The sequence below is a fragment of the Manihot esculenta genome, chromosome 16, assembly GCF_001659605.2.
Source record: "Manihot esculenta cultivar AM560-2 chromosome 16, M.esculenta_v8, whole genome shotgun sequence".
Taxonomy (NCBI): Eukaryota; Viridiplantae; Streptophyta; class Magnoliopsida; order Malpighiales; family Euphorbiaceae; genus Manihot; species Manihot esculenta.
The window spans coordinates 5,433,958-5,447,553 of record NC_035176.2 but is presented as its reverse complement, the minus strand read 5'-3'; positions in this window follow the sequence as shown (position 1 = coordinate 5,447,553).

Genomic DNA, 13,596 nt, shown 5'->3' with positions numbered 1-13,596 from the left:
TTCATGGTTTTGATGGATTTTCATGTGGTTTTGAAGTTTTTAAGCAAAAGAGCAAGATTGGAAGCTTAGAGAGTTTGAGAGAGGATTTCTCCATATCTCCACGTAGGGATCGTTCAATCTCTTGTTTGGAAGAGGTAAGTGAAGATCCTGAACTTCCTTTCTTGATTTTTGAAGGTTTTATGGCAGTTTCATGGGTAGTATGCATGAGTAGGTTTAGATGAGGTTTTTGGTGATTTTTGTGTTAAGCATGTTAAGTGTGGTTTGCTATGGTTATTTGGAGGTGTTAGGATAAGTTTAGACCTCTTTATGCATGTTATATGGTATATGCTAGTTGGGAGTAGTTGCTATGCATGTTGGTTAGGTTTTGAGTGAAGTTTGCATGAAACAGAGCAGGTTTCTGCCCAACGGGCAAAACCAGGTTCGGCCGCCGAACCCTTTGTGGAGGCAGTTTCGGCTGCCAAAGCTTGCCCCCGAACATTTGGACTTTCGTCTCTGGAGGCAAGGTTCGGCCGCCGAAAGTGCCACCGAAGGTTGAGTTTCGTCTCTGGACGAGACTTTCGGCTGCCGAAGGTGCCGCCGAACATGCATGAGTTTCGTCTCTGGAGGGGAGTTTCGGCCGCCGAACCTGCCGCCGAAAGTGCCCCGTCCAGCTTTCTTTTGCATGTTTTATGTGATTGTTCTAGGATGCTTTAGAGGGTTTTTGGGGAGTTTCTTAGAGATGTTCTTGAGTTAGTTTGGTCCCTCATTTCAGTCCACCTGTGTAGGAACGGACCAGAGGAACCAAGGAGTTCAGCAGTGAGCACTACTTCAGCACCTGCAGAGTCAGTCAGAGGTGAGTGGAACTGAACTAAATCTTTTAATATGAGAACTCAAACATTTTTAGCATGTTTCATGCATCATTTATGCCATGTTTATAGTATTTCATTAGTGAGCACAAAGATGTTGCATTAATCAGTGCATGTACAGATTGGGCGTAGCTTGGATTCATTAGCCCCCTAAATGAAGACCTGAGGAGCCCTGAAAGGGCCGGGCACACGGTACCATAGGGTGCTGAATGAAGACCTGAGGAGCTCCTTCGCGGGCCGGGCAATGTGGGGGAATTTTGAATTAGTCCGTCTGAGATTATGTGATTTACTTGTGTTGTGATGCATGCCATGAGATCATGTTTTCTCACATGTTTTATATGTACTACTCACTGGGCTAGTATAGCTCACCCCTCTCCCTCAACCCCAGTCTTGCAAGTTCAGAGTCCAGAGAGGTCAGCAGGGTACAGATAAAAAGAAGAGTTATGTAATAGCTAGTGTGGACATGTAATTGTAAAAGATAGTGTATGTTGTATAGATGATGCTTGACCTTATGAGTTGTAATCCCTTTTGTATATACATGGTCGGTTATGAAAATGGTTTTATTGTGTATGAAAAACCAGGCTTAACAGTATATGATTGGACCCGCCTAGAGCAAAGATGAGAGCTCTAGCAGGGGTTTTACAGTACAGAGATAGTGTATGCACAGGTTAAGCCTTGGAACAGAGAAACGTTTTAATGTTTACAGAAAATGTATGATCATGTATGGGATTTCACAGGTACACAGAGTTCACAGCAGGCTTGCTACGGGTCCCGGCGGCCTTAAGCCGATCTGGATCCTAGCGCCGGTAGCAGTTCGGTTTCTGGGCTATTATAGTTTCCAGCTTGCTGAAGTGGTTAGGATAGGCTGTAAAATTTTTGTTCTTGGTGCTGGACCTATTCGAGCAAACAAGATTCTACCTTGACTTGCTGTTTGGGCAAACAATCTTCTACCTTCTTTTCTCCTGCTGGTGGTTTGGTCAAACAGCAGCTCACTTGTGCTAGCAATCTGGTCTTGCTGGATTCTGCCCTCTCATACTGTTTGAGCAAACAGCAATCTACTTGTTGCTTCTCTGCTAGTTTTTCAGGTGAACAGTGTTCTGCCTTTGTTGTTTGCCCAACTGATCTGGGCAAATTGAGTTCTTCTTGCTGGAGTGATTTGGGCAGTCTACCATTAGTCTCATCTGGTTGCTGAACCTGTTTGGGCAAACAGGGGCTTGCCTGTTCTGCCTTTGCTGGCTGTTTGGGCAGACAACAGTCTGCCTGTGCTGCCTTTTGTTTGCTTGTTTGCCCAGTCTGTTTGCGCAAACAGCAGCCTGTCTGCTCTAGGCAGCAGTCCTTTGCTGTCCGATTCAGCTCTTCTTGGCTTCTTTCATCTTCTTGGATGTCTTCCCTACAAAAATCATAGGTTAGTATATCATTTTGATCCATAAAAATTTTTTGGCTCATATAATCAATGATATCTAAACTTTCAACAGGTTCTGGAATTTTTTGGGCAAAAATTTTTGGTTTTTGTGCTGGTTTGGTTACAGCAGCTTGCATATTGTATTCTGCCATATCAGCGGTTGTTTGGACAAACACAGCAGTGGGTGAATTTGCTGGTGCAGAAAATTCTGCAGCAGGTGCAGCAGCAAAATCTGCTGGTGCAGAAAAATCTGCTAGTGCAGAAAATTCTGCAGCAGGTGTATCAGCACAATCTGCTGGTGTAGAAAAATCTGCTAGTGCAGAAAATTCTGCAGCAGGTGCAGCAGCAGTCCTGTTTGATGGTGTAGTGGCAGATCGGATGGTAGACTCCGGATTAGTTGCTGATTTTTGGACAGCAGGTGCTATTTCTGCAGTGTATATTTCTGATTCTGCTGGTTCAGCAACAGGTTGTGCTGGGAATGTTGCTGGTTCAGAATTGTTGACAGCAGTTGCTGTCCTTGTTTCAGTAGCTTGGACAGCAACAAGTGACGCAGCAGATTGTACAGATTCTGCAGCAGGGGCTTCGGCAGGTTCGACAGCAGTTGTTGTCTTTGCTTCAAAAGTTTGGACAGTATGTGTAGAAAGTGTTACAGCAACAAATTCAATATTTTTGACAGCAGGAGCTGTCTCTTGGGAGGCAAAAGCTTCAACAAGTGCTGTTTGGGCAGTAGCTGGTTCAACTTTAAGTGCAGTGGTGATTTGTGCAGCAGACTCAACAGCTCATTCTGTTTCTTGGGAACTTTCGTCATCGTCCCATAGATCTTGAAGCTCTTCCTCTCTTCTTAATATGTGCGCGTTCACTGAGTTGACCGCTTGATCCACTTGTTGTTGGAGAATTTTCCCAGAAATTTCCAATTTCCTTATCATCTCTTCAAGTTCCATATTGGAGTTTTGAGGTGTTGCTTGGGCTTGATAGTTTTGGTTGTAGTTAGCCCTTGCATAGTCATAATTCGGGTGGTCCCTCCAACATGGATTATAGGTATCAAGGTAGGGATCATGTCTTGGCTGGCTATTGAATCCTCCAAAGGCATGTACTTGTTGGTAATCCTCATAAAGTGTAGGACATCGATCAGTTGGGTGTCCTACATATGTGCAAATCTCACATGGTCTGATTCGCTGAAGTTGTTGAACTTGTTGAGCTTGACCTATACCATAATTTCTCACAATAGAGGTTAGTTCAGAAATTTGAGAAGAGAGAAAAGACATACTTACCGTAGCCATGCTTGTAAGGTCTTGGCAGTGCGTTCAATTTCTGGATCGTAAAGAAGAGTTTCTTTACGATCAGCCCTGGTCATAAAAGGAAAATACGTTAGTTAGATCAATTCTCCGGCAACGGCGCCAATTTTTGATAGCGGTAGTCGAAGCCGTAAAAAATAAACCTATTAAACAATCAACAATTAACTTGCAGATAGTGACAATAGGGTCGAACCACAGGGAATTGACACCAAAGATTTTCTAATAATGACCAAGGCAAATAAATAACAAATAAATAAAAGAGGGGGGTTTTGTTTTGATGAATTAAATCTAGAAAGCAAGAGAAAGCAATAATTTAAATAAATGAGAATTTCAATGGGAAAGAGATTCTAGTTGAAATATGAGTTTAATTCAGCTTGTTCAGAATTGATCATTGACTGATTAAGACTCCTATTTTGTTTCAATAAATTAGTTTTGATTGTGGAAGACGCTTCTCACAACCAAATTCCTCCTTAGTTCTAGTTCGATTAGAAAACGTTCGCCAATCAAACACTAATCAACAAGTTGTCAAGGAATGTCCTTGGGGCATTTAGCATCGAACAACTGTTGACTGCATTACGACTTAGAGAAACCCAATTCTATCCTTGCCAACCGCGTGGTCAAGTCTAGATTATGCAACTGATTATATTCGTGTTCAAATAATATAAGCAATTACGGACTTAAATCATTCAAACAATTTATTACTCAAGCAATTTAAAAGCAATGGGCCCTTATTGATTGACTCGCGGTTGTCGAGGCCGGTCAAAAATAACCTTTCTGGTTATCAATAATTTTACAACTGCAGATAGTGGTGAAAGGATCGAATCCACAGAGAATTGATTACCTATTTATTTTTTCTCAACAAGACCAATAAAATAAACTGAAACAATAATAAATTAAAGATGAGATAAAAGACTGAAAGTTGGATCAAATGAGATAAACTGAAAACCGAATAAAAATAAATTGCAATAAAAGTAAAATGGGGGGGTTTGAGATTGATTGTAGTAACTAATAATGAGAGTAATAATAGAAAGCAAATAATTAAAATAAAAGAGTAAATCAATATGAGAAAAGCCTAGTTGAATATATGGATCCACTTTGGTTGTTTGGGTTGATCATTGAAACTTAAATTATCTTGATTGGTTCAATAGATTAGTTATGGGGGTGGAAGACGCTTCTCACCACCATGTCTCTCCTTATGATTAAATTAATTAGGGAACGTCCTCTAATCAATTACTAATTAACAAATTGTCAAGAAACGTCCTTGGGCCATAGGCATCAAAACAATTGTCAATTGCATAAAGAAATAAAGAGATCCAATCCTAGCTACCCAAACGTATGGAGATAACGCTAGATCATGCAATTCCTTGGTTTTTACACCAAGTGTTCTAAGGTCAGAATATTTTCAGCAATTACGGACTAAAAATAATCCCAACTAACAATTAATTAACTTTGCAATTAAAATCAAGTGGCCAATTTGATCAAAACAACAAAGTAATCATGTAATTAAAGCATCAATTGCATAAATATTGAACAAAACCAAAGACAATAATTTATATTCAGATCTCATAACCCATTAAACAACCTTAGTTTCAACCAATCCTCAACTAGAATTAAAGAAATCAGCCACTCATTGGCTGAATTAAAAACAGAAAATTAAAAGAAAAAAGAAAGGAACCGAAGAATTGAAGCCGAATTCTTCACTGCGGAATTTGCCGAAATTGAAGATTGGAGAGAGTGGAATTGGAGTTGTTTTATTCGGCCACTGAATGCTCTATTTATAAGTGCAGAGGGGCGCACTATTTAGGAAATACTGTCCACGTGAAGCGCTGGAGTTGAAGTGGGAGCGTGCAGGCTTGTTCCGCGTAAAGAGAAGCGGGCCATGTGCAAGGGCTGAATTGCGGTCCACGTGAGAGAATTGCATTGGCGGGTCCATGCGCGGGAGGTGTGCTGGTCCATGCGCATGGCTTGGTTGACTGGAGAGAATGGCGGGGCCCATGCGTGAGCTTCGTGAGTGGCGTGAATTGGTCCAGTGCATTGCTGAGGAGCTTTGGTTCGCGTGAGCGTGAGTTTGCATGGGCTGAGGCGTGAGTGTTGAGGCAGGCCCACGTGCATGTGTTGTGAATGTGTGGAGCGCGGCCCATGCGAGGAGAGCTTGGTGAGGGGATGCGCGGGCCCATGCTGGAGGAGTGACGTGAGCGTCCCATGTGCTGGAGTTGAAGACTTTGGCGGGCCCGTGCGCGTTGGTGAAGGGATGCGCGGGCCGTGCGTGAGCAGTGAGGAAACGGGTCACGTTTGCAGGCCATCGTGCGGGGCGCGGTCCTTGAGCATTGGTGGGCTGTCCAGGCTTGAATATTTAAGCCTCAAAATATTTTCTTTTTATTTAACTTGAATCCGGCTTTGCAGCTTTACCCTCTTTTGCTCCAAATAAGATAGTTTTAGGGGGATTTTCTTCAGATTGTCCTTTTACACCATTTTCTACAAAATAATATTAAAAGCAATAAATTAAGCTGAAATCATGTAAATATTTATCAATATTATTAATATAAAATGAACTAAATTATGCTCTATCATTGATTCTAAAAGCAAAGTAACAATTATAGAAAAGATCAAGTTGCATAAATATTGAAAGCAAATAAGAGTTTAACAATGGAGTTTTAAATCTCCCAATTCATCACAAATCTGAATTTCCTCAACTTCAACTAGAAAAGAATGAATTTAGCCACTCATGGTGGACAAAATACACAAAAGAAAGAAGAAAAGAAGAAAAGGACAAGCTGCTGTATTTTCTGCAGATTTCCGAAGATCAGATGCCCCCCTTTGCTGGTTTGGATGCTGTCCTTTTATAGCTGGAGAATCCCAATTCCAATTTGATTAGGGTTTTGAAACCTCAATTTGATTTGGTCTTCTTTGTAGTCTTTGATTCCTCCTTGGGTTTTGTATTTTGTTGTAGATGGAATTCTCTTGGTAGAAGGACATCCTTGTGGCTTTTGGATATGAGCTGGCAGTGTTTGAAGTGAATTTGGGCTTTTATTATTTTTAAATTTGATTTTTCCCTTTTTCCCGCTCTGCTGTCATTGTGATTGGGGCGGTTTGGGCAGGTGATTTGGGCAGATCGCTTGCCCTAATCACTTCTGAAAATTCACTTTCGGGTTTTTCTGCCTCAGCTAGATTTCTCTGCTTTCTCTGTCTGATTTGGCCAAATTGCTCTGACCCAATCACTTTTCTGTGAGATAGTTCCAGGTTTCTGCTTCTGCAAGTGATTTGGCCAGTCTCTGCGAGTGATTTGGCCAAATCACTCTGACCCTATCACTTTTTCAGCCTTTTTTGCACTTTTCCTCCAATTTTTCAATTTCTTCCTTTTCTATAAAAACAAGATAAAAATCATAAATTAAGCTGAAAAATGTGTAAATAAGCAATGGTAAAGATAATAAAAATGTGGCTAATTTATGCTTGATCAGGGATAGATCAGAAAGTCATCAAGAGTAAAGTTATGTTTTATGTAATAGCTAGATGTGGACATGAAAATGATGTAATGTAAAGTACAGTACAGTACAGTAATGTAATGTAGTGATGCCTATTGAAGTTTAGAGTGTGCTTGACCCTAGTATGTTGGTTAATCCCTTTGTTCATGATCTATAAAATGTTTTGTCAATGTTTATGTAAACCAGACTTTATGTATGATATGTTACCCCATTGGAGCATTTGATGAGAGCTCCAGTGTGGGGTTTGATGTTTATGGTTATGAGTTGTGCATGCACAGGTTAAACTTGATGAATGAAAGAAAGAAAGTTTAAAATTTTTATGTATATGTTTCATCATGTATGGGATTTAACAGGTGTACAGGATGTATGTTAGGCTTGCTACGGGTCCCAGCGGCCTTATGCCGATCTGGATCCTAGCGTCAGTAGCGGTCCGGTTTCCGGGTCGTTACACTCAAGGAGGCGCTCAGGCCTTGGGTTTTGCTCACCCACCCCAGTATCCACCCTATCCTCAGGGCCCAGGGTATCCGATGGGGGGTACATCAGATTTCTCCAGTTATAACCCATATCCTTCTTTCATGCCTTATCCTCCCTTTTACCCACCATATCCACAGTACCCCATGTTTCCACCCTCACCCTATTATTCATACACAGCAAACCCTAACCCAGGGAATGCTGCACCTCCTCCTCCACCAGCAGAACTAATAGTCCCTGAAATCCAAACACCCAAACCTAGCTCATCTGTGGGGAGCAAAGTAAAGATGACAGATTACCTAAAGCTGGATGCTCCTAAGTTCAAAACAGGGGATGATTCTTTTGAGTACCTCAAAACGGTGAAAATGATAACAGATGAGCTGGAAGCTAGTGATAGTAGAGCCATTCAGATGGTGAGGTTCACTCTGAAATGCAAGAAGGCAAAAGAATAGTTTAAAAACTATGTGGACCCGAGACTGGATAGCCTATCCTGGGAAAAATTTGCTAATGAGTTTGCGGGATGGGCCTTTCTAGATAGTTCAAGGGAGCTAAAGGTAATTGAGTTCGAGCAGCTGAGACAAACTGAAGACATGAGTGTTGATGAATACACGGAAAAGTTCTTGGAGTTGTTTCAGTTTGTGGGACAGGCATATGATACGGATCAGAAGAAAGCCAGGAGGTATACCATGAGACTCCACCCAAGGTATTCCTCCCTGATCCTAGCAGCAGAGAGGGAGAGCTTCCACACCATAGTGGATGCAGCCAGAAAAATGGAGGCTAGTGCCATGATTCAGGGGACAGTAAAGCAGCAAGTGGCACAATCTTTGGATTTCAAAACCCCAAGTTCAGGAAATGTTGATCTCTCCTCTCTAGGTGAAGCTACCACAAAAGGTAAGAAGTGGAGCAAGTCCAAGTCTAAGAAGAATAAGTTCTGGAACAGGTTAAAGTCTGGTCTGGGAATGGGTGGTGGTTCAAGCTCTGGTTCTGATAGCTCTGGATGCATTAGGTGCTGTAAGCCGCACAAGGGAGTCTGTCGGTTTGGGACAACAGCATGTTTCAGATGTGGACAAGAAGGGCACATAGCACGGGAGTGTCCTAATGTAGCCATGATGGCACAGTCCCAGCGGACAGCTTCAGGCAGTGTAGCTCAACCAGCAGCTCCAGCCACGACGCAGGGCAATGGTCGAGGTAGAGGGAGAGGGACAGCCTCTTCTTCAGCAGGTTCCCGTGGGGAAGGTCCATTAGCTCCAGCACAGATCTTCACCATGACTCAGCAGGAGGCTAACACATCAAACACGGTGGTGTCAGGTAATTTCACTATTGGTTGTTCTGATGTGTATGCTCTTATGGAACCTGGTGCTTCTCACTCTTTCATTGCTCCGAGAGCCGTAGAGAGGTTGGGTTTGATAGCTTCTGGGTTAGAGTGTCCTCTTTGGGTCAGTGGGCCCAAGTGTGATCCATCTATGGCAGAGTCAGTCTGCCGATTCAGTCCAGTGTTTGTTGAGGGTAGATGCCTTCCAACCGACCTAGTGGTTCTTGATTTGACTGATTTTGAAGTCATTCAAGGGATGGATTGGCTTTCTACTCATGGTGCTACCTTGGATTGCAGAGATAAGGTAGTCAGGTTCAGAGATCAGGATGGATCAGAGGTTGTCTTCAGAGGGGACAGAGTGGGAATGCCTAGAGGTTTGATATCAGCCCTACAGGCTCGTAGGTTGCTCAGGAGGGGTTGTCAAGGGTATCTAGCTCATGCCATAGAGCTTAATAGACAGGTCAGGGAACCAGCCTCAGTACTAGTAGTCAGAGAGTTCTTAGATATTTTTTCAGACGAGCTGCCAGGTTTACCACCTGCTAGGGAGATAGAGTTTGAAATTGAAGTGATGCCTGGAAGCAGACCGATCTCTATTCCTCCCTATAGGATGGCACCTGCAGAATTGAAGGAGTTGAAGGAGTGATAGAGCATATTTTAGTCCATTTTATCTTGATATTATTGATGATTATTTACATGATTTCTGCTTAATTTAGTGCTTTTGATATTATTTTGCAGAAAATGGTGAAAAAGGACATTTTGGAGAAAATTCCCTTAAAACTGCCTTAATTGGAGCAAAGGAGAGCAAGCCTACCAAGTTGAAATCAAGTGAAGCTAAATAAGGAAAGTTCTAAATAAGGAAAGTGGCAAATAAGGAAAGTACATTCAGCCAAAGCAATTTGAAATTCAAATTTCAAACATTCAAGAAGCCTTTTCCTTATTCAAGAAGCCAAATCTCAAGTTGCCATTAATAAAGAGCCAAATAAGGAAAGTATTTTGAATTTCAAATCTTCAAGATTCATATTGATAGAGCATATTTTAGTCCTTATTCTCTTGATATTATTGATGATTATTTACATAATTTCTGCTTAATTTAGTGCTCTTGACATTATTTTGTAGAAAATGATGAAAAAGGACATTTTGAAGAAAATACCCTTAAAACTGCCTTAAATGGAGCAAAGGAGAGAAACCAGAAAATTGTTTGCCTAAACAAACTGATCAAACAGATCTTGTTGAAAGTTTAGATATCATTGATTGTATGAGCCAAGAAAATTTTTATATGAATCCAAATGATGTACTAAACAATGATTCTTGCAGGGAAGAGAGCCAGAAAGAGCCAGAACTGAAAGAAGCTGATTGTTGCTTCCAACAGGTGGACTGCATCCATGCACAGAACAAGGGGGAGCCAATCGCACCTCTTCAAATCAATCTTGTGCAAGAAGGAGTACCTGAAAGCCTTTCAGATGCGTCCTTTCAGCTTCAATCGCAGATCAGTCCTCTTCAGCTCTCCTTTCAGGTAAATCTTGCGCAGAAGGAGCAAACTGAAACTCCTTTCAGCCTTCCAATGCAAACAGTCCATGCTCACAAGGAACAAATGGTATTCCAAGCACCTAAACCAAAGGACCATGCAGATCAATGCCTTCCCAAACCTCCGGATAAGGTAGAGTTTGTTTTGGCTGAACTTAATACTAAATTGTAGCTAGCCATAGAGAAACATGAATTAGAGTTCAAAGTGCTACCCAATCATCTCAAAAATGCAAACATAAGGGCTAGAGGCACACCTCATCTGAAAGAGGAAAGGCTAATCATGTTGCTTCATGAGTACATGGAAAAAATAGGATGGGTTTTGACCAAATCAAGAGGAGTTCTACACTTTCTACTTAATGCAGTTGGGACTCTTTTCTCTTTCCCAATTACTTGAGCCTTGATCAAGTGAATCGCACCATGCACACCACACCCAGGGGAGTAATCAGTTTTCTTTTGTATTTTAATAATTCCAATACATTGAGGACAATGCATGATTTAGGTGTGGGGGTACATATCTCTGAATTTTCCTTTCAGCTTTTTGCGATTTTTCTTCTTTTTCTTTCAGTTTTTGCACAATTTTTTCCCTTTAGTTTTTTTTAGTTTTTGCTTTCAATAACACACACAACCACAACCTTCTTCTTCTTTTTGATTTGCTCTACTCAACTGATGAACTATGTTGGATGAGTTTTTCTTTCCATGACCCCATTGATGTGATGACTCTTTAAACTTATGTTGAATCAATTGCAGTGAGTTATATTCATGTTTGAGAATTGCCTTTTGAATTGAATCTTTGAGTTTGCCATGGTGAAAAATATATTGATGACTCATTAGAGAGAATAAATTGAAATTGTGTGAATGAACTTAACATGACTTGATTTAGCAATTGGTGTTGATTTGCCCAAATCATTGAGAGAAAGAAAATTCAGCAAAGGCAAAGACCTCATAAGCACAAATTAAAAACTGTTCCAATGGTCAAAAGACTATGAACAGCGCTAGTAGCCACTTGGACAGGTGACCAACTGAGTAACTGGGGGTGGGTATCACAAATATGTACCTTCACGTCAAAAGGTTGGTGACTTTTTCAAGCAAAATTAAAGTGCAAAAAGCTGAATAAAGTACTTCAAGGTAAGGACAAGTCACTCTGAAAGCTAGAAAAAGTCTTATCTGAACAATTAATATGTGCATGTATGATCTCTCTCTTGAGTAAAACAAATCCTAGCCATGGTAAGTAAAGAGAAACAAGGAAAGAAGGTGAGTAATCTTCATGCATATATTCTTCACTGCAATGATTCAAAATAGGTGTCTTGAGTAAGAGCTTAAGTGGAAATAAGGATCAAATAGCAAAGAAAGCTTATTTAACTATGTTTATTTGCTTGAGGACAAGCAAAAGGCTAGTTGTGGGGGTATTTGATAGAGCATATTTTAGTCCTTATTCTCTTGATATTATTGATGATTATTTACATGATTTCTGCTTAATTTACTGCTCTTGACATTATTTTGCAGAAAATGGTGAAAAAGGACATTTTGGAGAAAATACCCTCAAAACTGCCTTAAATGGAGCAAAGGAGAGCAAGTCTGCCAAGTTGAATTCAAGTGAAGCTAAATAAGGAAAGTTCTAAATAAGGAAAGTTCTAAATAAGGAAAGTGGCAAAGAAGGAAAGAACATTCAGCCAAAGCAATTTGAAATTCAAATTTCAAATCTCCAAGTAGCCTTTTCCTTATTCAAGAAGCCAAGTCTCAAGTTGCCATATATGAAGAGCCAAATAAGGAAAGTATTTTGAAATTCAAATTTGCAAGATTCATATTCAAATTTTGAATTTCAAGATTCAGCTTGCCAAAGAAGTCAAAGAAAGTCACACATGCCACACATGCCTTGCACATTCAAAATTCAAAATGCAAAGAAGGCTCCACCTTCCTTATTAGTGCATGGGCGGCAAGGAGAGTGTGAAGGCAAGTCTTGGGCACTTTGGGCAGCATCTTGAAGACACTAGGGCAGCAAGCAAAGACCAAAGAGTCCACTCCTTGCAATTGAAGACAAGTCCCACGTTTTTCCCTGTACACATATGTATAGATGGCACACCTTGGACCAAGGGTATTTTGGGCAGCCTCTAAAAGATATATGGACAACCAAGAAACCCTAGGCAGCCTCTCAAGACATATTTAAAGGCTTCAATAAGACCAAGAGAGGCAGATTGCAACCCTCCTAATTCAGCCAAACAAGGGCAGCCGGCGCTCCATCTCTCCTCTCCACCATTCGGTTCATCCTTTCCATCTTCTCTTCTTGTTTTTTATTTTTGTTTCAGCCATGAGTGGCTGAAACCTTTAATTCTAGTTGAAGATTGGTTGAAACTAAGGTTGTTTTATGGATTGTGAGATTTGAACATAAACTATTTGTCTTTGATTAGTTCAATATTCATGCAATTGTGTGTTTGAATCTATGATTACTTTGTTGTTTTGATCAAATTGGCCACTTGATTCTTGATTACAAGGTAATTGATTGTTAGTTGGGATAATTTTTAGTTCGTAATTGCTGGAATTATTCTAACATAAGAACACTTGGTGTAATAACTAAGGAATTGTGTGATCTAGCAACATCTCATGCGTTTGAGTAGCTAGGATTGGATCTCTCTATTTCTTCATGCAATTGACAATTGTTTTGATGCCTAAGGCCCAAGGACGTTCCTTGGCAATTTGTTAATTAGTAATTAATTAGAGGACATTCCCTAATTGATTTAATCATAAGGAGAGACATGGTGGTGAGAAGCGTTTTCCATCTCCATAACTAATCTATTGAATCAATCAAGAGAACATAAGTTTCAATGATCAATCCAAACAACCAAAGTGGATCCATCTCTTCAACTAGACCTTTCTCATATTAGATTTCTCTTCTATTTAATTACTTGCTCATTTAATTGCTGTCCGTAGTTTGCTAATCAAATCAATCTCAAAACCCTCCCTTTACTTTTATTGCGCTTTACTTTTGTTCCGCTTTCAGTTACTTGCTTTTAGTTTCTCATTCAGTTAAATCTCTTGGTCTTGTTGAGAAAAATATATAAGTTTTCAATTCTCTGTGGATTCGATCCTTTACCACTATCTGCAGTTGTAAAATTGTTGATAACCAGAAAGGTTATTTTTGACCGGCTTCGACAACCGCGATCACCATCGCAGATCTCTTCTGAAACATCTCCATCGCACCATCTCACCTTCTCTTCACTATTCGGATTGCCCATCCTTTCACCAAAGCACAGTCACCATCGTAGATCTG